Below are 25,249 nucleotides of genomic sequence, written 5' to 3' on the forward strand. Positions count from 1 at the left end.
CTCTCTGCCCTGGCTTCTTTCCAACACATGGATCTCCTTTTTAACTCACTCTGGGTGTAGAAATCTTGGACAGTTCTTTAAGTTCATTTACATTTCATCAGCAAGCTGGCTGGCCACTGAATCCTCCCTCCCTGTGAATAAGCTGGGAGACCCGCTGGCACTGTGTGATTGTGCCTTTGTCTTTAACCCTGATTAGCAGGGCTGGCTCCCTACCAGTTGAACCGGCCTCACCCTGCTCACCTGCCTCTCTCCTCGGCCTGTCACCCACCCCCTCCACTCACGGCTCATGTCGGACCTTGTGACTTCTCGCAATGCGGTCACAAGGACCTCTCACACACTGTGATTTATTTGAATCAATGAGCATCTGAATTGCCAGGGGAGGGAGGAAGCGCGCCCGTGTGGGAGCCCTGTTACCATCAGATCGTCCACATTCCCAGGACCAGAGAAATCAGATCCGTGAGGAAGGCTACATTGTTTCAGAGATGAGCTTCAAAGACCCGAGTAAGTTAGTGATTTGTCTCCTTCATTGTAAGCCTGGACTTAAGAAAGGAAGAGCCCACAGCATGCCTATAAAAATGCATTTCGAGGTACATAGAACCAGGGGACCAGAACCCATCTCTCAAAGCCTGCTCCCCACTTTCTAATGTTAAGACATGGAGAGATGGCTCAGCAGTTAAGAGCACTGACTGCTCTTCCAGAGGTCCTGAGTTCAATTCCCTACAAGCACATGGTGGCTCACGGCCATCTGTAATGGGATCTGATGTCCTCTTCTGGTGTGTCTGAAGACAGCTACAGTGTACTCATATACATAAACAAATAAATCTTAGAGAGAGAGAGAGAGAGAGAGAGAGAGAAAGAGAAAGAGAGAGAGAGAGAGATACTACATTTTCATCCTTAAAGAAGAAAACACAAGGTGCCAGGGTGCATCCCAAATAATACAGATGATTGTCTTGTGAGGGACCAGAAGCCAATTCACTTCACTGCAGAGACTGGCAGCCAAGATAGCAGTGACTCTGTTTGCTGGGGGTGGGAGGACCAAACCTATTGTAACCTTCCTTTTAGAGATAAGAAAAGGGAGAAGCAGAGAAGTAGAATCAGTTGTCTCTGTAGCCCTAAAACTCTGTCCCGATGAGTCGAGGAAGGGACTGGGCTGTGCCTGTCTCAGGCTCGGTTCCCTGGCCCGCCTGTGGATCCTGACCAGACTGCTTCTGAGGACAGCATGATGTTACAGGTCATATCAAAGGTCCCCAGGGACTTCCCAGGGAGTCTTGGGACAATGGGGGTGCACACTGGCCCCTCAGTAGCAGAGGGCAAAGTATGTCCACTGAGGATGTGACTTCAGGAAGACTCAGGGGAGCAGAGCCAGGAAGCAGCTGCGGGAGGGGCAGAGGTTGTGGCTCCTCCCACACCCTCTTGTAAGGCAAAAATCTGGGCCTAGGCCATGCCTAATAGAATCATTTCAAGTTAGGTCCTTAGTGGAAACAGGGTTTGGTTGGCCCTTGACCTCTGTGCTTGTAGATGCCACATTTGAGATGCAAGCAGTTGCAGATGGGAGGTGTTGGAACCCATGTCTGTCTGTGCTGAGTCTGTACAAGTGTCCTGACCGGGGTTCTCCGCGTGAAGCATTGGGACACTTGTGTGATGGTTTGGGTTGTGTCAGCTGTGGTAAGCTCTCGGAGGTGACTTGATGCCCACAGGAGGTTGATGAAGGCTCTATGCAAACACAAGGCTGTTTTATATCAGGGACTGGGACAGGCGTCCTGGGACTCCGGCTTGTGGCAGAGAGGGCCCTTGGCGCTACCTGTCCTCACTTCAGATACAGATCTGCCCTTTGCTTCCCCTGACCCCTCTCCTAAATGACATGCTTCAAGATTTCCTGGTATTCACGCAATTTCCTGCCATCTAATGTCGTTCAATGACAAGATAAAATAAATGTTTGACCCTTGGCCTTGGTATGACCCACCTAAGAGTGTCCTGGCCATGTGGTTATCTTGGAGCATAACAGTGGTCTCTGCTCACATAGGGTAGGGGGAGCAGTGAGGCCTCAGGCATGGTGTTGTTACCTTGACCTTTGGAGAGACTGGAGTCTAAGGTCAACCTCACTTATGCGACCAGCTCTCCATAGAGCCCCTGAGTGCCAAGGTACAAGTGTCCCCGGGTCAAGGCTCATATATGGGAATGGAGGAAGGGGAAGGAAGCCAAAGCTTGTTGCTGGTCCCCTAGGGCCTGCTCTGCCTGTACCTGCCTTTTGCTGATGGGTCTCCTGAGTTCTTTTAGCCAGTTGTTAAAATGATGCTGGTCTCCGTGAAACTTGGTCTCCACTAATCAGCCAAAGCAGGAGTGTGTGGATTGAAACAGGGTGGGGTGGCAGTTTCTAGCAGTTTCTCCTCTGGGTTGCTCCTGACTGTAGTTATGTGGTGATGCTGGGAATGGCAGAGATGGCTGGTGATCAGAGCTCTTGTCAGGGCTTTTGCATGGGTGGTTTCATTTACCCTCTGTTTAGTTGGGAGGCAGGTGGTAGTATTATCCCATTCCACAGAAGAGAACACTGAGGCAGGTGGCAGTATTATCCCCATCCACTGAAGAGAACACTGAGGCTCAGAGAGATGTAAATGCCTACCTCCCCCCCAAATATACAGTGGGCAGACAACAGGATGGGTCTAGCATAATTTGTGAAGAACCAGTGGGACAATTCCTACTGTCCCTTCCTACTGTCCCTTCCAGACTGATGACCTTTGATAGGTGATTTTTAAGGAAAGTTTCTGTTTTGAGGCTATAATATAAATTTCTGAGGCTTAGAAGGAAATATGATGGGGGTCTCAGTTGGGAGGTCCATTTAGCAGATGTAGAAACTGAGGTTCAGAAAAATAAGCTGCTATCACCAAGCTCCAGAAGCCAGCTCATGCCTGCCTGGGTGTGTCTGACCCTGGGCCCCTTTTTTTCATGTGGCTTTCCTGCAACCATTTTATCTAACCAACCCCAGGACTCTCTTCCTTTCCCCCAGGGTGTCTCTGCTGCTTGGGTGGTTCTGTCTCTCTGGGCCTGAGACTTGTGGCATTCAGTTGATGCTGTGGTCCGGGGAGCTCAACTCCTGGAGTCATGTAGAAAGCAGATTGTACACGTGGCCTTGGCAGACAGCATCAGCAGGGCAGGGACACATGCTTATTAGCCTCACGATGATGCTGTATTCTCTGTCTCTTTTGATCAGAGGCTGCGGCGGGAGTGGTGCTGGTGCTTAGGGGACGTCCCTGCTGTGTAATGACAGAGTCTGTAGTAGAGGCTGCTGGGGTGGAGGATGGGGTTCACCTGTCATTTCCAGAGGGAGACTTGCCACCACCAGTGTGGTGGCACTTTCTCCACCTGCACTCCGGGCTTGGCTGTCCCTCAAAACAGCTGAGTGACATGAGTGTGGGGTCTGGGAGCCCCGTGTTTCTCAAAGTCTTCTAGGCTGGTATTGTGTGGGACTGTGATGACACACAGCCTATTTTGGTTGAATGGGGCTTGCTCCAGTGACCCAATAGAGAAATCTACAAGGGACGGAAAGGCGAGCCACGTTCCATAATTCTGTGACTATCAGTCATGCAATGTCCCAAGCTTCTGGCATTCTGACTAGACTCCACCCCTACAGTTACCTGACTATAGCCAGGTATGCTCCTCCCCACAGTTACCTGGCAACAGCAAGATAGACCAGCCCACTTAAGAGGGGCTGCTTGGCCCCTCCTCACTCTCTTAAGCTCTCACCTTTCTTACTCTCTAGCCCTCTTTCTCTCTTTCCCTTCCACCCTCTCTCCACGTGGCCATGGCTGGTCTCTCTCTCTCTCTCTTTCTCTCTGCCTTTCTACAATAAAGCTCTAAAACCATAGACTGTCTCTGATCATAAAGGCCCTCTGTGCTTGAACGATGGGATGGGCTTTCTCCTAACGAGCTGCATCTAACCTCCCACCAGAAGGCCATCTTGTGCTCCAGCCACAGACCTGACCAAGGACTCTCGCACGTGTGGGAATCATCCAGCGCCCCCTCTCCCCCTGCCTTCTCCTCCCTTCATTCCCGCCGGGCCGAGTGTTGCCCTGGGGCCCCTATTCTGTTCTTAGCTCCTCCGCCATATCCAGTATGGGATGCTGAGAATCTGGTACCTGGGGCTACCCCTTGTCCATCATGTGCCCTGTGGGGTCAGTGGCTTAACACAGCCAGATGCCCACCTAGGGTCATGTGGAAAGTGTGCGCAATCCTCCCGTGTCCACCTGCCCAGAGCACTGGAACTCTGGCGGGACACAGGTTCTCTCCCACTCCCCTCTTTCCCCCACATCCACGGTCCCGCAGTATTAGAAGTGTGCTTCAGACGCTCTGAGTTAGACCTTGGGTGGTGGGGTAAAATCTTCACTAATTGAGTCACATAGCCATTGACCTGTGAGGATCACACTATATCCCATAATACCAAGCCCAAGGCCAGTGCATCTGCATGCCCACACAGTCATCACATGGCCTCCCACAACTCATCACGTGGTCTCCCACTCAGTAATCATGTGGTCTGCCATGCAGTCATCACATGGTCTCTCACAGTCATCACGTGGTTTTCCACAGTCATTATGTGGCCTCCCACGAAGTCATCATGTGGTCTCCCACGCAGTCACCACATGCCTCCCCCCATACAGTCTTTGCATGGTCTCTCGTGCAGTCATCACGTGGCCTCACACATAGTCATCACGTGGCATTCTATGGCTGGCAGTTTACAGCTGAGAGGGTTTTGTATGACCCATGCACAGCTGGGGACATTTTTACCTGTCCAACTGGGGGGTTGGGCTCTCGGCATTAGGTGGGCCAGGCTGCTGCTCTATCCTACAGTGGAAGGGACAAATCCTTTCCCAGTGAAGAAGGAAGCAGTCCTGATGTGCACTGTGACCAGAGCAGAGGTCTGGGCTATGTGCACCCTGCTGGTCCGTGCAGGTTTTAGGCCAACTTCATTAGCTGGGATACATTTTATACACACGTGGCCAGATGAAGGCTTCGGAAGCCCTGGGTATGGCAGAAATGGAACCCATAGATGATGAGGGAAGCTTGGATTGAAGTGGAGAAAGAAAGGCTGGGCTGGGGTGATAGATAACCTGGCTGGTACAGTGCTTGCCTTGCAAGCATAAAGACAGGGTTTGAGCCCAGAACCCACATAAAAAGCTGGGCCTGAGGGAACACACTTGTGATCCCAGCACTGGAGAGGCAGAGACAGGGGGATCCCTGTGTTCACTGGCCAGCGGATCTAGTCAGGTCAGTAGCAGAAACACTCACATCTACAACACACACATGTGCAACACACTACACATGTGTGCAACACACCCCAAACACACATGTGCAACACACATGCAACATTTCACACGTGCAACATTACACATGTGTGCAACACAGTGCAACACTACACACATTTGCAACACATGCAGCACTACACACGTGTGCAACACACTACACACATGTGCAGCACATACACATGCAACACTACACACGTGTGCAACACATCCCCACTCCAAACACACATATGCAACACTACACCCTTGTGCAACACACACTATACACATGTGTGACACACCACACACATGTGCAGCACACACTATACCCATGTCTAACACATCCCTACCCAAAACACACATGAACACACATGTGCAACACATACTATACACATGTGCAACACACATGTGCAACACACTATACTCACATCTAGCACATCCCTATTCAAAATACACATGTGCAACACACACTACATACACACATGTGCAACATACCCCCACCCACCACACACATGTGCAACACCCTCCACTACACACATGTAACACACATGTACAACACAAACACACAGATACGCACAGAGGGAGGAAGGTGGGGAGGGAAGGAGGAGGTAGAGAGAGGATGAGAACAGAGGGACCACCAGTTAAGAGCTCTGACCTTGCCTGACCTTAGTTGACCTTGTCTGATCTCATCTGACCCTGGCTGATTTGCACGACCTTGGCTAACCTTGGTTGAACTACCCCTTTGCTGAGCCTGTTTTCTCCCAGGTAGCGCAGAAGTGGGAAGTGTGTCCACCATGGGGTGGGAAATGCGCCCCAAGGGTAAGCAGGGTGGACCGGGTAGTCCAGCTACTCTGAATTCTTTTTGTGGCTTTAAAATGGTGTCACGATCTAGTTTATCTGGATGTTGTTGCTGATGACCTCTTTTGGAAAGGAGATTGTCGCTGATTGGCGCCAAAGCTATGTAAGGGTTTGCCAGCTCGCTCCATTTTCCTGCCTCTGCAGCCAGATCCAGTCCCAAGGCAGAGGAAAGCTTTGGGTGGAAATTGGATTGCAGTTTAATGAGTGGCCTGAAGGATGTGCTACAGTCGTTAGGCTGGTCTGGAAAGCCAGACGCTGCTTTACACAGGACGACACGTGTGCGTGTCTGCTCTTTCTCACTGTGAGCAGAAGCGTGTTTCAGATGCTAGGGTTTGAGGCAGCCCCATCCCAGCGCTCCACCCCATGCTGCCTGGGAGAATCTTGAGCCCAGCATCCTCCTAGCTCTGCCTCTGGCCCCCAAACCTGCACTCTGGGAATGCTGTCACCTCTGACCTTGCGGCCATTGCCTTATGTCATTACATTGCCTTACATTGCCTTCTGTCCCTCCCTGACAGCCAGAAGAAAATGCCTTCAGCTCCTGTGAAATCCCCGTCTCCCCAGTCATCCATGCATGGGTGTCCCCTCTGTTCTCTTGACTCACGTCTCTTCTACACATTGTAAAATAATGTTTCCCAGAACTCCGGTTTTATTTTGATTTACCAAAAAATCTTCAGGCTGGATTTCAAGGTTCTGAAAGAGAGGTCTCGCTAATACTCACTGTCCTGCCCTACCAGGAGGTGCACTACACTCTCAACTCCACCATTCCATCAGCATTTGAAAACATCCTGTGCTTGGGAAGAGAGGAAGGAAATCCCAGTGGTCGCTGCCAAGCCTGCAGTCAGCAGTCCCTGGGAATGAGAGTTTGAGGGAGGAGCAAACCTCCGAGTCTCAGTCTCCTTATCTGTGAAATGGGTGCATGGGCACCACCTCACCAGCAGTTGAGAATTAAATGTCCAGGGCAGGAGCAGAGGAGACCCTAAGTAGTACCCACTGGCTGTAGTGACAGAGATGCTCCAGTGACATGCTTCCACTCTTAGGACTCTTTTTCTCACTGCCAGCCCACGAGGCCCTGGCTTGACCAAAAGTCATATTGCTTTGGAAGATATGCTCCCTTCCTGGTGAATCTACAGAAGCTCTAATTAATTAATTAACCAGTTAATTAATTAGTTGCTTTCTTCCTTTGATTGGTTTCCAGCCAGGCTCCTGTACCTGCTACAGAGCTTAGAAGAATCCAGATAAAGACCAAAAATCAGCAATGGTGGCTTCCCTGCCCTGGGATGGTAGGGTTGGGAATGTTTGTGATTGCTAAAAGCCCTTATCTCTGTCTTCATTTCTCAGTCTCTGTCTCTCTCTGTCTCCATGTCTGTGTCTGTCTCTCTGTCTCTGTGTCTGTCTCTGTCTCTCTGTGTCTGTCTCTCTGTGTCTGTCTCTTGCTCTGTTTATTTTACATGCTTCTTCCCTCCCTAACTGGGAGCCCCTTTCATGCCCTGGATCATAGGGAGGATGCCTGACCGTTTGCTGAGAAGGAAGGGGCTTTGTGAAGTCTAGAGTGGGCCCATGCCCCCCATCCCTGGCCCCTGTAATCAGACATTTCTGAGATAAAAGGCACCCTGACCACATGAAGCCAACCCCTGCCCAGCTGCCAAGGAGACCAAGCGACCCAGTGCTCCCAGCACCCTGGGTACACTCCGAGATCTGCTTCATTTCTTGAAGACAAACAAGGAGCTAGGCTGTGGGCTAAGCTCTCTAAATAGGAGCCGGACTTCAGGCTAGCCCTCTAAAAGTGAGCCAGGCTGTGGGCTGCGAGGAGATTGCTCTCCTTGTGGGCTTGTGGGCTCCAGCGAGAGGGAAAGTCGACACTGTGCGCGCTCCAAACAGCACAAGTCTCTTTTTAGGGAAGATGCCACTGTCTCAATTAAAACGCAGACCAGAATATTTAATGGCACGGAAATTGATTTAGATGCTATTTAAATAATTTCCCCCTGGAGAAGATGGGAATTACTTGGCCTAATTTTCTGGAAGCATACATTTCCTTCCCTCTCAGAACTTCCACCCACTGCTCCATTCGCTGGGGTGAACCGCAGTGCACAGCAGCCTCCCGGGACGCTGCTCCGCAGGAGGGCAGAGCTGTAGATAGGACAACTGGGTCACAGGGAGAACAGGGTGACTCAAGCAAGGCAATCCTCATCCTCACCAGCTTCCCTGTGTATTTCCAGGAGGCCCAACCATAGGAGGAGCTTGGGAGGAACATTCCATGACGTCATCAAGAGTGGGCGGGGCAAGGAGAGGCAGGCTCCGTAGTGAGTGTGGCCTGTGGGCTCTCTCCTCCCCTTAAACACGGTGAGGTAGCCCGCAGGGATATTGGGGTGTCTCTGAGCTGGAAGAGTATATAAGAGAGTTGGGTGTGGATCTGGAGTCTTTCCGTTACTTTCCGTTCTCTTTCCGCAGTGGAAAATACATAGGTTGAAAAGGAGTGAATTATACCAACTACAGATCCTGGACCGAATCTGGCCCTCTGCCTGTTTGTGTGAATGAAAACTTGATTGGGACCTAGTGTACTTTTCCTTTTAGATGTTGTCTATGGTCGCCTTCCATTTCTTCACATGTATCAGGCAGCCTAAGTTACTACCCGGTGCTTTTTAGAGAAAAATCTTGCCAAGCTCTGTCTGAAGTATGGACATGTGAAAATGGCTGTTTTAGAAGGTTAAAATATAAATAAATAAATAAATAAATAAATAAATAAATAAATAAGGAAGAGTCAGGCGTGGTGGCGCCACCTTTAATCCCAGCACTCGGGAGGCAGAGGCAGGAGGATTTCTGAGTTCGAGTCCAGCCTGGTCTACAAAGTGAGTTCCAGGACAGCCAGGGCTACACAGAGAAACCCTGTCTCTAAAAACCAAAAATAAAATAAAATAAAATAAAATAAAATAAAATGGGGGAAACACCATCAATTTCATGTGGCTGGATCTAGTGCCCCACTTTGGTGTTAAAGCCTGGGAGAGACAGTTGGTTTTATTGTCTCCCTGTGATTTTTTGCATAATAAATAGAATGGAAGCTCAGAGAGCTTAAGTAATTGGCCCAAGGTTGTACAGCCACAAAAACCAACACAGAGGCTTCTCTGACACCATCATAAAGGCTCTGCTTGCTTTCCATGTCTCTTGTCTGAGCTCTACAGTCATGTGATGCTCGACGTATGAGATGCTGAAGCACAGAGACTCAGGCCTGTGGGAGCCTGAGCCAGGTTGATTTGCAACCAAGGGTTCCAACTTAGGGCTCAGTTGTATGAGGTGTGGGGGTGAGTGTCAGAGAAGGAGGCAGCCAGCAGGACAGCCGGGTGTCACTGGTGGGGGTGGGTGATCTCCCGAGGCAGCGCTGCAGAGAGTGAGATACTTGCAGGGAGATGGTTGTTCGAACCTCGTGGGTCACACTGCAGAAAGTGGAGCCTGTTTCAAACACTTGCCTAGAATGGAGGCATGTACAGAGCTGACCACAGCCTGTGTCACTCAGGAGCACAGATAAGAATGGATGAGCACAAGCATTAAGGCAGAGAAGGCATGATGCTGACCCCAGAGCCTCAGCGACTACAATTCCAATCCGCAGATCTGCTGCATGCTGAGAGTGGACACCTCATCTCAGTATGACGTCCTGTGTCTGAGTCGTGGATTCCTGGGGAGGGACAGAGACTGGGGGCTGGAGACTTCATGTCCCTTTTAGTTCTTGCGTGTGTTCTGACAGGTATTGATACAACTAACCAGCCTTGTTCTACACACAGGATGATGAAGGTCTGAGAGGCAAGAAGATCAGCCCCACGTCACACAAAAGGCAGTTGATCTGTATGGTTAGTCCATGCCTGAGCTTCTGCAGTGACTGTTGCAATCATAGCATCGCTATGTGGCTGGGAGTCAAAGAATGTGGCTGGATAGTTCACTCCAGCATTGGGCAGGGCAGGAGGGTGCAGGTGTGCAGAGACCTCACCGATGGTGTTCTGGGAGGCTTCTTGTGGGAGAGGGTCTGACCTCCAAAGCCGTCAATCGGGCCGCATACGACATGGGGGTGAAGTTGGCGTGATTGTTCAAAATATAAAATATAAATAACCACGCTCTAAGCCATCTCTTCCTCCTGACACGGTCTTTGATTCAGGTGACAATGTAGGACATTAGACCTCTTGTAGGACATTCGTCAGCCATGCTGGGCTTCAGGCCGGGGGTGTTTGAGTGCAGCCCTGTGGCAGCAGACAGCCTTCTCATCACCACAGGCTGGTGTTTCTTGCTCATCTGTCAGGATTCTGCTTGGACATCAACTCCACAGGTTTCTGCACAGTTCTGCCCCTGTTTGTTAGTCCTACCTGCAATCTCCACACCACATCTGCCGTGCTCAGTGAAGGTGCAAAAATAGAGCTCTTAGTTCAAAGGGGAAACAACCTAATAACCACGGCCTAGGTTAGCCCAGGTTCCATGTTCGAGTGAGAGGAACACAGTTAGCCCAGGTTCCATGTTTGAGTGAGAGGCCATTTTATGAAGTTTCACAGGAACAGGGTAAACTACTCAGAAGTCAAGTCTCCGCACACTGCGGCTGAACCCCTGGGCAGGAGAGTTACCATAGAGGATGGAGATCTTCGCTCTTGGTCTCTGCTCGCTGACAGCATCTTTAGCCATTGGTTGGTGGAAGGTAGGGCCTGTACCTTCCAGTGGATTTATGCAATAGTCATAAAGATTTCAGCTCACACGGGGGAGGGCAACAAAAGGCTGTTAAGGCTGAACAAGATAACTTAGTTCTAGACTTGTAACATTCCAACATCTGGTCCTTGGTTCTCTTCTTTAATCTGTGGTGTTTACATGACCAAAGCTGCCAGGGACTCTCTGTCTTCCCCACTTGCTTCTCAAAGCCACCGCCAGTCACTATACACTAACCTGTCTCCTCTGAGATTCTGGTACCCATTTTCTATGAACCACTTTCTTGCTAGCTAATCCTCATTTTGTCCCTGTCACCCCAGCTCACCAATGGCTTTGGCCAGTGTCATATTCTGGTGGCACCTACATCCACACCTAACGTAACGCCTACATACCGCATATCACCCACGGACAGCAATCATTTCTCCCACCGCTATGTGGCCAATGCTGTCTAGAAGGGCAGAAAAAGGCAGCATGGAGCATTTCAGACAAGGCAGCCCTGAGAGAGAGACATATCCATATAGAACCCAGAGGTCAACCTTGGGTGATCGCTCTCCACCTTAGTTTTTGAGACAGGAGATCTCTCTCTCTCTCTCTCTCCCTCTCTCTCTCTCTCTCTCTCTCTCTCTCTCTCCCCCTCTCTGGTCTTACTGGCTGGTCTTACTGGCTACACTGGCCGGTCAGCCACAGGATCTGCCCATTGATGCCCCTCTGGTTCTGTGATTACAGGCTCCTGTCTTTTGTGTAGGTCCTGCCCATGGGACTCAGGCCCTAATGCTCACATGACAGACAATTTGCTGACTCAGCCATTTCCCCAGACCCATCTGGGGTTTTGATCACAGGGGTTTATGCCTGCCCATTTGATTCTCAGGGTGCTCAGTAGATGTCACCTATCAGGAAGGCTAAGTGTGCTATTGTTTTGTTTCTTCAGTGTCTCCCATGTATGGTGCCTTCAGGTGACATCTGTCTGACAGATGGAGAGCTACACACCCTCTTCTCCACAGGCTGTGCAGACTCTAAAGGTAGGGCTGTGCTTTCTGCTGGCCCTGCTCCCTGTGCCTCTTTATTCCACAGCGCCGGGTAGATTCCCACAATAGACATTTTAGTTTGAACCAACTGGAAATGACAGGCTTATTCCAGGAGTCCTCCCATGTCCAGCTCAACGGGAGGAGGAGGCAGCTAGACGGCAGAGCGCATAGATAAAGTGGCGTGGAGTTGGCAGAGCCATTTATCCTCCTGAAATAGCTAAGGCTAATCTTGAGCGAGCAGTCCGAGCAGCTTCTTGTTCCTAATACAGATGGTATCGGGGTCAGATGTGATAACTTCTCGGGGTTTCTAAAAGACATTGGACGCCGGCTGAAGCTAAATGCTCCCTTTCCTCCTGGATCTGCGACTCTCCCTACCACCACATCACAATGCCAGCCATCCAACTGCAGGGACCACAAAGGTGTTCCACACAGGCTGGAGGGCAACACCTCTGTTCTTGACAAGGGGCTTTCTGATTCAGTTCAAGACCCCAGCATAAGCCCCACCTCAGCATAAGCATCCTCTCCAGCCACCTCCAGTTAAGGAATCTGTCTGTTTGTCTGTCTACCTATCAATCTTACCCTATGCATCCATCCATCCACCCATCCTCCCATCCATCCATTCAGCATCTAATCCTCCACCCACTCATCCATCCATCATCCACCCACGTATGTATGTATGTATGTATGTATGTATGTATGCATGTATGTATGTATGTATGTACATACCTATCTATCTACTATGAGCAGTCTCCTCGAGCCTGTGTCTAGGAAATAGATACTTGCTCACCTTTCTGGGACGGGTCTTTCACCACAATGAACGTGACTCACTAGCTTGCTTGAATGTGTGCTCTTGTCTTTCTGGCTTCTATTGTGGGATGATATAGCATGCAGGTTTTCCTGGCTGTGGCTCCTTTTAACCTTGGATCTATCACTCTCCAGAATCAAAAGCCAAGTGCATTCCTGTTTTTTATAAACCAGCCAGTCTGAGGCTTTCTGTTATATTCACACAATGAATGGAGGCCCCAGGTCTGGGACAGGTCTTACATTTTGCATTTCCAACTAGATGGGGCCAAGGTATTGATGCCGTGGGGCCACGAGTCCCTGCATGCAATGAGTGCCCCATGAGAGCTATAGGTAGGTAGACAGACAGACAGATAGGTGAGTGGATAGATGGATGGATAGATGGGTGGATGGATGGATGGGTGGGTGGATGGGTGGGTGGATGGGTGGGTGAATGGATAGACAGATGATAGTACAAGATGGATAGACAGACACACAGACAGACAGACAGCCTTGCATGTGAGAGCAAGCTAGAGGCCTTCAACAGCTGTGAACTTTGGTTGTAAGATGTCGTCACAGGCTCATGTGTTTGGACATTGGTCCCAGTTAGTAGGGGTGTTTGGTCCCAGTTAGTAGGGGTGTTTGGTCCCAGTTAGTAGGGGTGTTTGGTCCCAGTTAGTAGGGGTGTTTGGTCCCAGTTAGTAGGGGTGTTTGGTCCCAGTTAGTAGGGGTGTTTGGTCCCAGTTAGTAGGGGTGTTTGGTCCCAGTTAGTAGGGGTGTTTGGTCCCAGTTAGTAGGGGTGTTTGGTCCCAGTTAGTAGGGGTGTTTGGAAAATTTGTGAAGCCCAGGGAGGAGAAAACTCAATAGAGGAAGCAGGTCACGGAGGGGCAGGGTGTGAGGTTTTAGAGCCAAGATTAACTTCTCATCTGCTTTCTGACTGGGAAAATGGCATGACCTCCACCTCTCCCTGTGACACCCCCCCCCCATCACCCTTCTTCCTCTAAAGCCAGCATTAGTTTATCTCTCGGCCCTTGTGCCGAGACACAAGTTTGGTCACAGTCTGAAAGAAGAGACCAGAAGACACCCTAAGGCCTGGTTTGTTCCAGTCTGACCAAGCAGTGAGACATCTTTAAGCTGATGACCTTGCAGACAAGGGTGTGGAGCTGAGGACCCAAAGGGCTGAACAGCCGCTTTCTCCTGCATTCTGTCTGCATAAAACCCTCAGGCCATTTAGATTTAGGACTCTGGAAACAGAAGCTTGCTTTGCATTCAAGGCTGGCTTCTTCCCCTCTAGCCTGCCCGCCAGGGCTTCTGCCCACTTCCCAGCTTATCTACCAGTCCAGTCCCCTGGCACAGCCCTCTCTCCCCTCCCACTCGGCACCCTCTTATCTGCCCTCGCTCCCTCAGACTCCGGATTTTGCTCCTTGCTTCCCAGTTTTATCTTTGCTCCTTCACTTCCCTGGCAGCTTTTGTGAGCAGAGCACAGGGCGAAGAATGGCCAAGTCAACAGGTTGTTCTCTGAAGCTCCCCTCTTCCCGCCCCTCCCTGCCCTCCTGATCTTCCCAAGGACTTCAATTTAATCATCTCTCCCTGGATCCCAGGGGCCAGCTACTCCACTGGGGCACAATACTGTAAAATCTAGAATTTTAAAACAGATTGCCTTTTGTCTGTGCGGTAGGGCACAGGCTGGGTGAAGTCCAGGCTCTGCCTGTCTCATATGCTATTGCCCAAGGAGTGGTCGGGTGTGTACTCTGTTCTTGGGTGAGGACAGGAAGCTCTTACAGTTCTTCTAGTGCCCACATAGCAGCTCACAATTGTAACTCCAGTTCCAGGGTATCAGACACCTTCACTGAGGCATACATGCAAGCAAAACACCAACGCACATAAAGTAAAAATAAATCTTTTTTAAAAAAAATATAACTTTGAATTACATCATCAGACTTCCTTTATCTATTTTTTGTTATCGCTCTTCCCACAGATCCTTTTTTTTTAAAAAAATAACACAAATCCATGAAAATTTAACACAGCAGATACATTCCATATCAATCTCCATGCTGAACTGAGAGCACAAGAGAAACTAGAGGCTGGGTTTGCTCTTATGAGAGACCGAACCATCCCCCGGAGAATGTATATGATATACCGAAGGGACAAATTTATTAGTAATGTGTAAACGGTGGCCAGGGAACCCTTGATGGACTTTGTTCATTATTCAGTGTGTTGGATACATAAAGAATCCAAAGTCCTGACCCCATTTCTTCTGGTATTTTAAATGAAAAATTAACAAGAAGGTAGGAGGGCAGGGCTAGCAGAAAAGTAACAGAGTAACAAACAGAAGCAAAACACACAGGGTTAGAAGAAGGGGTGGGCAGATGGGTTTTCCCAAGAAGAGCCGGGAGGAGGCAGAAGATACAAAGCCTGAAGCCACACAGGGGCCTATTAGCAGAGACCCGGTGGTTCCTCATCATCACACATCACAGACCTGGATTCTATGGCACTGCTGGGTGGGGGTGGGGAGGGTGATTCACACTTCCCATGTTTCAGGCAGGAGTGAGGACTGAACCAGCTAAAGCCCCCAGGCAGCCAGCTTGGGGTCCAGCTCAGATGCCAGGCCCAGACATCTGCCAGTCAGGATCAGAAGGTTTTTTGACAAAGCTGCCTGTGTGTGTCCAGGTGTCTGGGGGAGAGGGACCGTGCTGGCTTGCCATCTTTTAATGAGCTGCCGTGGGTAATTCATTCACTTGTTTTAATTGTTTAGTAGGTATTCAAAGTGACTGGCTGCTCTGTGGCATGTTCCTCCCTGCCTTGTTCTGCCTTCCCCACCCCCACCCCCACCCCAACCTGCCAGGTCCCCTTCTCTTTGCAGATTTGCTTTTCTGCTACATGTGTGAACCACCCTGCTTCCTCTTTTCTGCAGAATCTTCCCCTTCATGGTCTGCTTTCTAGTTTTATCACACACACACACACACACACACACACACACACACACACACACACACAGACTCATACATAGGCACACATACAGGCACACATAGACACATACAGATGTACACAGACACACATGAACACATAACACACACACAGGCACATGTAGGTGCGCACAGAGACATACACAGGCATATGAACATAGACATATAGGCAAACACAGGCACTCATATATACACACAGGAATACACAGACACATACAGCCACTCATAGATACACACAGGCACACACATACACATATACACACATATGTGTTCAGACATACACATACACACACATGTGTTCATACATACAGGTACACACAGGAGGACACACATATAATGTCACTGAACATAATGACATCCAGTGCATCCATATTCCTGCAGATTAGGCAGGATGTGAGCTTTAAGAGTTAGTATGTGCATTTTTGGTGGGAAGGGCAGGCTTAGAGTCAGCTCTATGTTCACATCCTGCTTTAGTTAGACCCTGCAGGGAGGGTCCTTTCTAGAGAAAGCCTTCTGAAGAGAGGCTTTTGATTCAGGGACAGCTCAGTGGCAGAGAAGAAAAGTCCCACCTCAGTGCCAGGCAGGGTGATGTTGCTGCATCTGAATACAATTATACAATCAGCCTTGCCTTTGAGTCAGGGCCAGACCTGTGTGCAGCCAGGCGTCCCACAGAGCCAGAGAGAACTGCTGTCTGCTCTCTCTATCCCTCCCTGGCTGCCTCTATCCCTATCCCTCTGACACCTTGGCGCACCAAGGGAACTCAACTCTAAGACCACCAACCAATGGAGGGGCAGCCTTGCCAGGTTGCTTTTCAGACATGCAGTGTCTTGGAGCACACCCCAGCATGACTGAACAAAAGCCCACACTGCAGCCAGCTCCCGGGGTGGCTTGTATACACTGAAGTTTAAGAAGCCCTGGGTTGGAGGGCAGGAAATCCTGGGAAGGGAGTCACTGTATTCTCTGCGATCTGCAACCCTGTCACCAGAATGTCACTGCCCTTGAATGCTGACTGTCCCCCAAGGTCTCCTACTAAAGGCCTGGCCCCAGAGTGACACTGTTGATAGGAGATGGTGCTTTTAAGTGTCAGGGTCTAGTAGAGGCCTTCAGGTCACCGAGGACATGGGATAGCCCACTATCCCAAGGCTAGCTCTTCCTGTAGCCATTTGAAGTGAGCAGGTTTGTTTGTTTGTTTGTTTATCTGTTTCTAGCCCAGATGTGCAGGCTTGCACTTGGGCTGGAACTTCTAAACGTTGAACAAAAATAAAGTGCTTAAAAGCTAGTTGCCCCTTGCGGGCTGGAGAGATGGCTCAGTGGTTAAGAGCACTGACTGCTCTTCCGAAGGTCCTGAGTTCAATTCCCAGCAACCACATTGATGGATCATGACCATTTGTAATGGGATCCGATGCCCTTTTCTGGTGTGTCTGAAGACAGCAACCATGTACTCATATACACAAAACAAACAAACAAACAAACAAACAAACAAATAAAGTAGTTGCCCCAGTCCACCACTTCCTCAGAGGACTCTAGTCTCACTGCACACACCTGCATGCTGGTTGCATTGGGCTTTATTCACAAGAGCCAAGAATCAGAGTCAACCCCGACACTCGTCCACAGAAAACACAGTTTTCATACCCACAGTAGTGTCTAGTCAGTATGCTCCAGGCTGGTGAGAGGTACTGTCTCAGGAGACATGGTGGATGTAGCTTGAGGAACAGCCCCCGAGGTTGACCTCTGACCTGTGCATGCACAAGTGTACACAGGCTTGCTTTCCAGTCAACCCCGTTGTGACAGAGTGAGCATCTGCTTCAGTGACAGACCCCAGCTTAAGGGAGCAAGGTAAAGAGTGACAGAATTGGACCCTTGACATTTCCTCTAGCCTCCATGAGCATCCACGTGACCATATCTGTGGCCGTGGAGAAGCAAGCCTATGGCCAAGGAAGAGCCAGGCCTCCAAGAGTCATCAGGAAGGTGGACGAGGTAGAAAAGGTTCTGCAGAGCCTGCAAAGAGGATAGAACTGCTGACATCTTCACATGTATGTGTGGTATATGTGTTCATGTGTTTGTGCACATGTGTGCAGGTGTGTATGGTGTGTGTGCATGTGTGTGCATGAGTGTATATAGTGTGTGTATATGTATGTGTATATATGTGTGGTATGTGTGTGCATGTGCGTGTGCATGAGCATGTATAGTGTGTGTACGTGTGGTAAATATGTGCATGTGTTTGTGCATGTGCATGCCTGATTGTATGGTGTGTGTGCATGAGCGTGTATTGTGCGTGTATTGTATGTGTGTGTATATGTGTGGTATATGTGAATGTGCATGTGTGTGTATGTGCATTGTGGTGTGTACATATATGTGGTGTGTGCATGTGTGTGTGCTCTACCCTAACACCCTTCAGTCACTAGAGTTGGTGTGCCCAGTGTTGGCAAAATGAATGTTGCTGGCCTGGCCATTCCGGGAGGAAACAGGATCTGAGGGCTTCCTATCTCTCTGTCAGAGTTGTCTTTCCCTCTCACCCAGACACATGCTGGGCCCTGTAAAGTCTGTCCAAAGCCTTTACTCATGGCTCCTTGTAGGTAGCCTCCACCTGGTGTCTCATGGCTCATGCTATCACCCCATTTGTCTGATGGGAATGCTGAGGCTGAGATGGTGTCTTGGGAGGAACATATAAGAAACTGGGCTGGAAGTTCCCTAGCTCTGCAAGGAGGTAATTAATACAGCCCTTAAGAGGAGCCGTCCTAACTCTGCAGACAGTCACTCCCCTGCCAGCCCTTAGTGACAAGCAGCAAGTATTTCCAGGTGCACCCCAAGTATCCAGTAAATGTTAGTGCATTTGATTTAATTAATGATAATATCCCAGGAGACTGAATGTTGAGGGAAAGCCACAGTGGCTGGAGACATCAACCGCCTCAGTTCTCGGAAATAGATTTTTTTTTCTTCCCTCTTTGAGCACTGGTGAGTGAAGGAAGGAGACACTCAGGCAGAGTGAGGGAAAATTACCCCTGTCCACTGGGAGCAGTGTGGGTGTGGCAGCCGCTGCCACTGAGCTGATGTGGAGATGACAGGCTGGCGGTGGTCATGGCCAGAGTGGGCGCTCCATGGAAGTGGATGGGAGACACAGGGATGGATAGCAAGAAGATAGGGGCGGCTGGCATCCTGACTCCCTTCCTGTCCTTCCAATCAAGGGGGGTTGGGTTGGAGTAAACTCAAATTTAAGGTTAGGATTGGGTTAGGATTAGGGTTTAGGCTTAGGTTTAGGCTTAGGATTAGAGGGTCAGGGTTAGGGCTTGGGTAAGGGGTTAGGATCAGAGTTAGGGTTAAGGTTAGCACTAAGCTTAGGTTTAGGGTTAGGGTTAGGATAAAGGTTAGGGGTTATGGTTAGGGTTAGGGTTAGGGTTAGTGTTAGGGTTAGGTTTAGGGTTAACATTGGGGTTAGGGTTAGGTTTAGGTTTATCTTTAGGGTTAGTATTAAAGTTGATATTTGAGACAAGGGGTGCAGAGTCTGCCAAACCTACTTCAGATGCACAGGTGATCTGTGTATCTGAGACTTGGCTTGCGTAAGAGTCTGAACTAGGACATCACCATCTAATTTAGGGTTTGTGGTTACGAGCCACACATGGTGGAGTTGTTCACGGAGAGGATGTCACACAGTTAGAGTGAGACAGAGAATGCCCCGTGTCAACCTATCCCACCCAGATTCCAGCAGAAACAGCCCAGTCCTCCTCAGTGTGATATGGTTTCCTGGTAGCAAATCTGTCCCTGTGTCTTAGTCAGGGAAGGCTAAGGATGTGTGCTATCCCCTTTTGTACTGATGTTTCTCAACTAATGGATCATTTAGAGCTAGGTGTGGTTGAGTATACTTGTAATCACAGCATCCAAGAAACCAAGGTAGAAATGTTATGAGTTCCAGGTCAGACTGGACTACCTAAGCCAGACTTGGTCTCAAAAAAATAATTAAAATGGGATCTTTCCGGGATTCACTCTTTTCGATCTTTGGATCAAGGATTAGTGTTCAAGAGCAGGAACAAGGTCTCTAAATAAAAGTCTGAGGGGCTCAGGAGAGAGCTGACATCTCATAGGATATGTGTGGTCAGGATATGGAACAGAAACTACCGGTCCCTGTGAAGGTCACCTGCCAGTGTGCCATCAGATAGAAGGAGAGAAGATGATATCATGAGAATGAAGCTGTCAGGCTGAAGAGATAGCTTAGTGGTTAAGAGCACTGATTGCTCTTCCAGAGGTCCTGAGTTCGATTCCCAGCAGCCACATGGTGGCTCACAACCATCTGTGATGGGATCTGATGCCCTCTTCTGGTGTGTCTGAAGATAGCTACAGTGTACTCACATACATAATTTTTTTTTAAAAAGTATTAAAAAAGAGAATGAAGCTGTCATTCTCTAATAGTGATTGATGGCAGAGAGGAAATAGCCCCTGGTATTTTGCCTCACCTACCCTGGGGCCTAGAGATGTAGGGGAACCTGGCAAATGGTAACAAGTCATTCTAGTAGCCTTAGACGTAGCCCATCTCCCAGATCCTTTGATCCCAAATGGTGTAGGACACCTGCCAGTGGGGGTGGGCAGGCCTGGAAGCCTTCTTGCTTGGAGAAGGGAGGTTCTTGTGAAGAGCAGGGCCAGGGGCATTTCAAATGCTGCCTGGGTGCCTGCATCCCAGTCATAGAGAGAAACTCAACTCTGTCTGGCCTTTCTCTCCCTCGTTCCTCCAGTTCTGCAGCACCAAGTCTCTAAATCTAGGTTCTTGGCTTGGCTTCCTGGGATAAAGGCTTCAGGGTCCACTGGAACGGCGCCTGGGGAATCTGAATAGCTACATTGGCTATAGGCAAGCAAAGGTTGCCATGGAAACCCTTTATCCCTTTCCAGACCTGCAGCCTCTTCTCCCTCCCTTGGATGCTCAGCCTCCCCACCACACAGGGCCAGGGGGACCACACAGAACTTTATGCAGGCAGAGGGCGGTAGCACTTCCTCTCAGGTCTCTGGTTTCCCTTAAATCCATCCTAGACAGGATGCCCAAATGATTTTCTCCTGCCAAGTTCAAATCTTGGCTCTTCCCTGCTTTAGAACACCCTGGCTCTGCATAGCACAAAGAAGCAAGCACACACTCCTTGTTTTGACATCGAGTTTCCCTTCCCTTCCTAACACAGCTGCCCACTGGGCCTCCAAGTCCTTGTCCAAAGCCTCTTCCTCAGGGCTGTGCACCACTCTGAGCCCAGGGCAGGCACACGGAAGAAAAATAAGAAAGATGTGGGAAATAGGGTCCCTACCAAGTCTGCTATCAACAGAGACCTGGTTTTGGCTGCTCAGGAGACCAACTGGAGCCAACAGCTGCATCCAGAGACAAGAGTAACATTCTACTCCTGCCAGAGAGCACCGCTGCTAGCTTTGATCTTACTCCCTTCCAGAATGCTTCTTGGAAGCTTCGTGCAAATGATGCCTCCAGGGGCTGGAGATACGCTGAGAAGCAGTTAAGAGCACTTACTGCTGTTACAGAGGACCTGGGTTCAGTTCCCAGCACTCAAGTGTGGGGCTCACCTGTAACTCCGGTCCCATGAGCTCTGGTGCCCTCTTCTGGCCTTTCCAGGTTTCTGTACCCATGGCACAGGCAAAGACATGGAATAAAATACACAGACAAAGGATGCCTCTGTCTTCTAGAACGCACAGGGCCCTGTGGGTGAAGAACTCTGTTCCTTTCTAACTGCTGAAAGGCCGTGTGGAACTCTTGTGTTTCACTCTGGAGTTCCCAGTGGCTAGGAATTCCCACCAGAAGCACTCAGAAGATAATTATGGCTTGAGTTCTTGTTCAACAAAGGCTACTGGGATTTCCTGTCAGAGTTTCTAAGACTTCTCTACTGGATCAACATACAGTATAGTTCACAGAACCAACACATGTGAGTGCACGTGCACATGCACACCCTTGCACACACATGTGGGCACAGCACACACAAGTAAACACTCACGCACACACAATGCACATACATGCCTGCACACATGTGCACACACAAGCAAACACACAAGTGTACACACAAGCATGCACACACAAACACACACACACGTATGTGCACACTCGGATCTTGAGCCATCTGTCACTTGCTGGCTTTTCTTCTCGGAGAGTCTCCTGCACTAAGCCAAGACCGGAGACCAAGAGCACCCCTTCAATACTTCTTCATTTTAGCTCCTGAGCATCTTTGTGGCCAGTCCTCCATGTGTGAACCAGAAAGACCCTCACAAAGCAGCAAGTGTGTCAAAAACATTCCTGACATCCAAACCCAAATATGTCTGGGACTCAGGGTCTTTGCATCTGTTCTTCTTATAAAGTAAATGCTCTTTCCCCAATCTCCTGCGTGGGCTTTGTCTTCTTTCATCCATCCATTTCTCCACAACCCCTCCTCAGAGAAGACTTCTCTACCTGCTCATCATTTGAGATCCTCCTTAACCCCATCTGATCCTCTGACACAGTAAATATATGTGTGTTTATATAAATATAAATCTCACCTTATAACAGCCCAAATTATTGGCCCCACTCCTGTGCACGTGACTGATTTAGAAATACGAACTCAGAAAATGATTGGCTGACAGCCTATCCCAGACCCAGCACAAAACCTCCATGTGTGCAAAGTCATTCGGTGTGGGGCACAGCTGTCCTGACACTAGCTTTAGGGGGCAAGCTGTGTGATTTGGCCAAGTGATTTTCTGTCTCTTAGATTTGGGGTCCCTGTGGAACATCTGTACCCCACCAGTTCCCCAAAGAAGTCCATCTTCCAGGGCCCCATGAGTACTGGGGTTCCCATCCATGCTGCCGCATCCCTGACCTCAGAGGTAGTTGTGACATCTCCCTTCTAACTGTATAGGAAAGTCAGTCTTGTCTTCCGGGTCTCTCTTGCTCCGTCACTGACAGAGGTCCCAATAACCTGCAGCATGAGCCAGAGTCAGAGTGTCCCTTCTGCAAAGCAGGCAGAAGCCCAATAGCCTAGAGGATGTTCTTTTAAGGGAGTACCATGAGTGTTTGCTTATCTTTAAAGTGTCTTGAAATGGTGATTGCAGATTTTATTTTATTTTTTCCATCCCTGCCTTCTTCCCAAACAGGTGCAGTGAGCACAGTGGTAATTTACAAAGCAGGACAGCATCCATATCAATTTGCTGCTAATGAGCAAAGCACACCGTGTAATCGCCATGTATCGAAGGCAGCAACAATGAGCTTCTCTGGGTGGTTTAATGCTGGGGCTTGGTTCAGCAGGTGTAGCCAGACTCATTTTCCAACAGAGAAGCCGGTTCTGAGCAGAATGTGACACGCTCTCTGTAATGTCTGCTCCGTGCTGTGTCCCTTGGAGGACAAAGGCAAGGCACTTGGAGCTGCTGGAGGGACATCTGGAACCTGGTTGGGCACACCCCTCCTTCTTCTCAAGCCCAGGACACCAACTTTGCCTTACCCTAGCAGCTTGTATTGTGTCTGGGATTCTGGTGGCTGGAAGGTCATCTACTGACTGTGACATTACTCAGAGAATGGCCATGGAGCTTACTCTATCATGGGTGTGGGGAGCAGTTGCCACAGATGGCTCTCTTCCACCTGCCTCTGGAAAAGACTGCGGGTCAGTGGGTCTGGAGGTCAAACACCATCTTCAGGCGCCTTCGAAGACACTGTTGTGTTCCCTCTCTTAACAAGTGACAGACACCCTTGCTGATAGCCCCTGCTTCTTTCTGTGCACATGTGTGTGTGTGTGTGTGTGTGTTTGTGATGCTCCATAGTGTGTGTATAGGCCAGAGATCAACATTGTCTATAAAGATACAAAGTAGAAAGATAGATACAAAGTAGAAAGATATAAAGTATAGATACAGAGAAAAAGATACAAAGTAGAAAGATGATACAAAGTATAAAGATACAAAATTACTCTATCACCTCTCTCCTTGGTTTTTGAGACAGTCTCTCGCTGAACTCTGAACTCACAATTTTGGCAAGACTGGCTGCCACTGTGTCCCTGGATTCTGTGTCTCCACACCGGCCCGTGGGTGCTGGCCTTCCAGACAACATGCCACATGCTTGGCTTTTGTGTTGGGGCAAACACTTTGCCTACTGAGCCGTCCCCTGCACATCCCCCACCCCCCTACCCCAATAATTCTTGATGGTTAGCTGCTCCTAAATCATACAAGACCACAGACCTGTGCTTTTGTTTCTGGGATGAACTCCAAGAACCTAAAACGATGTCTAGTATGCAATAAGGGCCTAATCAATGCTGACTGCTCACAGCACTTATAGCATAACAGCAGAGTGTCAGGTGTTAGTCCAACTTTCCCAGTCAATACATCTTCATCCTGAATTAAGTCTACTGTCTTCTAGGCATGGGCAGGAGGGGCTACTTTCAAGTAACCACATTAGAGGTTCCTGACACCCCACAGTAAGGTAGATGCTGTTGCCATGTCTGTCCTGAGAAGCTTGGGGGGGATGTTGCAAAGTACCACCCCTGGGTCTGCACCCCTCATAGGGGTGACTCTCTACCACCTTCTTCCAGGTCTTCTTTGTGGGGTCATCTCAGTCTATCTGTCCTCCTGACACGAGGGAAGCCCCTGGGGTGGGATACCCCATGTAATGAGGGTGTATGTGGCATTTGCTCTGAGCTTTTGCAAAATGGAGATTAAAAATAGGAAAAGGGAGCAGGGCACATAAAGCAGAGGTGACCCATGGGCAGAAGTGGAGGGTCAGAAGGGCACCTTTGCTGTTTGATGCCACTGCAGGACCCACAGACAGCCTTTGCTTCCTAACTAGGGTGTGTGTGTGTGTGTGTGTGTGTGTGTGTGTGTGTGTGTGTGTGTGTGTGAAAAAAACACCCACAAACACCAGCAAACAATAAAGAGAGGCAAAAAGAGCAGCATCACCTCAAATGGCTCTAGTCCCTGGCTGGTTTGGGGAACCAGGGGTTTGAAGTTTCCAAGGACTGGGGAGGGAGAGGAAAACGTAAGATGGTATACTCAGGCACAGCCAGGATGCTCCCTGGCAGTGTGGAAGGTGTAGAGAGATTTCACCTCTCAGCTCTTCTACTGTTCTGTGCTCTGGAACTCGGAAGCCAACCACCAGCATGCGCTGCTCAGGTGTCTGTGGGAGAGGAGGAGGCAGCAGAGGGGCTGAAAGGGTCAGGGTCAAGGTCAGGGTGGGTCTGCTCGATAGTCCTGAATTAGTCCTTTAGGGGGTTCCAAGGTCAGTGGAAACAGCCAGGCTTCAGAGTCCTGGGGACTGGGTTTGGATTTAAATCTCATTCCTCACCAGCCTCAAGAAACCTTGCCATCTGCAAATGAAAAGGGAAAGCAGAACCAGTCTCATCCAAGCTCCTGTAAGGACTCAGAGAATCACTCCTAGGAAGCCTGACTCACGGTCACAGCCATGACCGTGCTGGGGTTGAGATGGCATCTCTGCAGTGACTTGTGCAGCCTCCTCTGCTTACACTGCACACTGCTGTGTCTCAGGAAGCAGAAACTAAGCCTTGATCTTACTGGGCATTGTAGAAGGGTGGGCGCCATGCCTGCTCATATTGGTGCTAACCAACAGTTTAGACACGATTGAAAGACAAGCAGAGTGGATGTTGTCAGAGAGCCATCTTTATAAACGCTTCTCCAACTCCCAGTGTCTTCCAGAGCCAACGCTTATTTTTAGCTCTTCCAAGGATCACTG

General features: G+C 49.5%; 1 protein-coding gene across 9 annotated transcripts in view; it reads right to left on the reverse strand.

Annotated features, from left to right (window-relative positions):
• Positions 1-25,249, reverse strand: part of Sez6l (seizure related 6 homolog like) — a 159,385-nt gene that overhangs the window by 66,184 nt on the left and 67,952 nt on the right. The window lies entirely within an intron of this gene.

The sequence above is a fragment of the Mus musculus genome, chromosome 5 (genome assembly GCF_000001635.26).
Source record: "Mus musculus strain C57BL/6J chromosome 5, GRCm38.p6 C57BL/6J".
Lineage (NCBI taxonomy): Eukaryota > Metazoa > Chordata > Mammalia > Rodentia > Muridae > Mus > Mus musculus.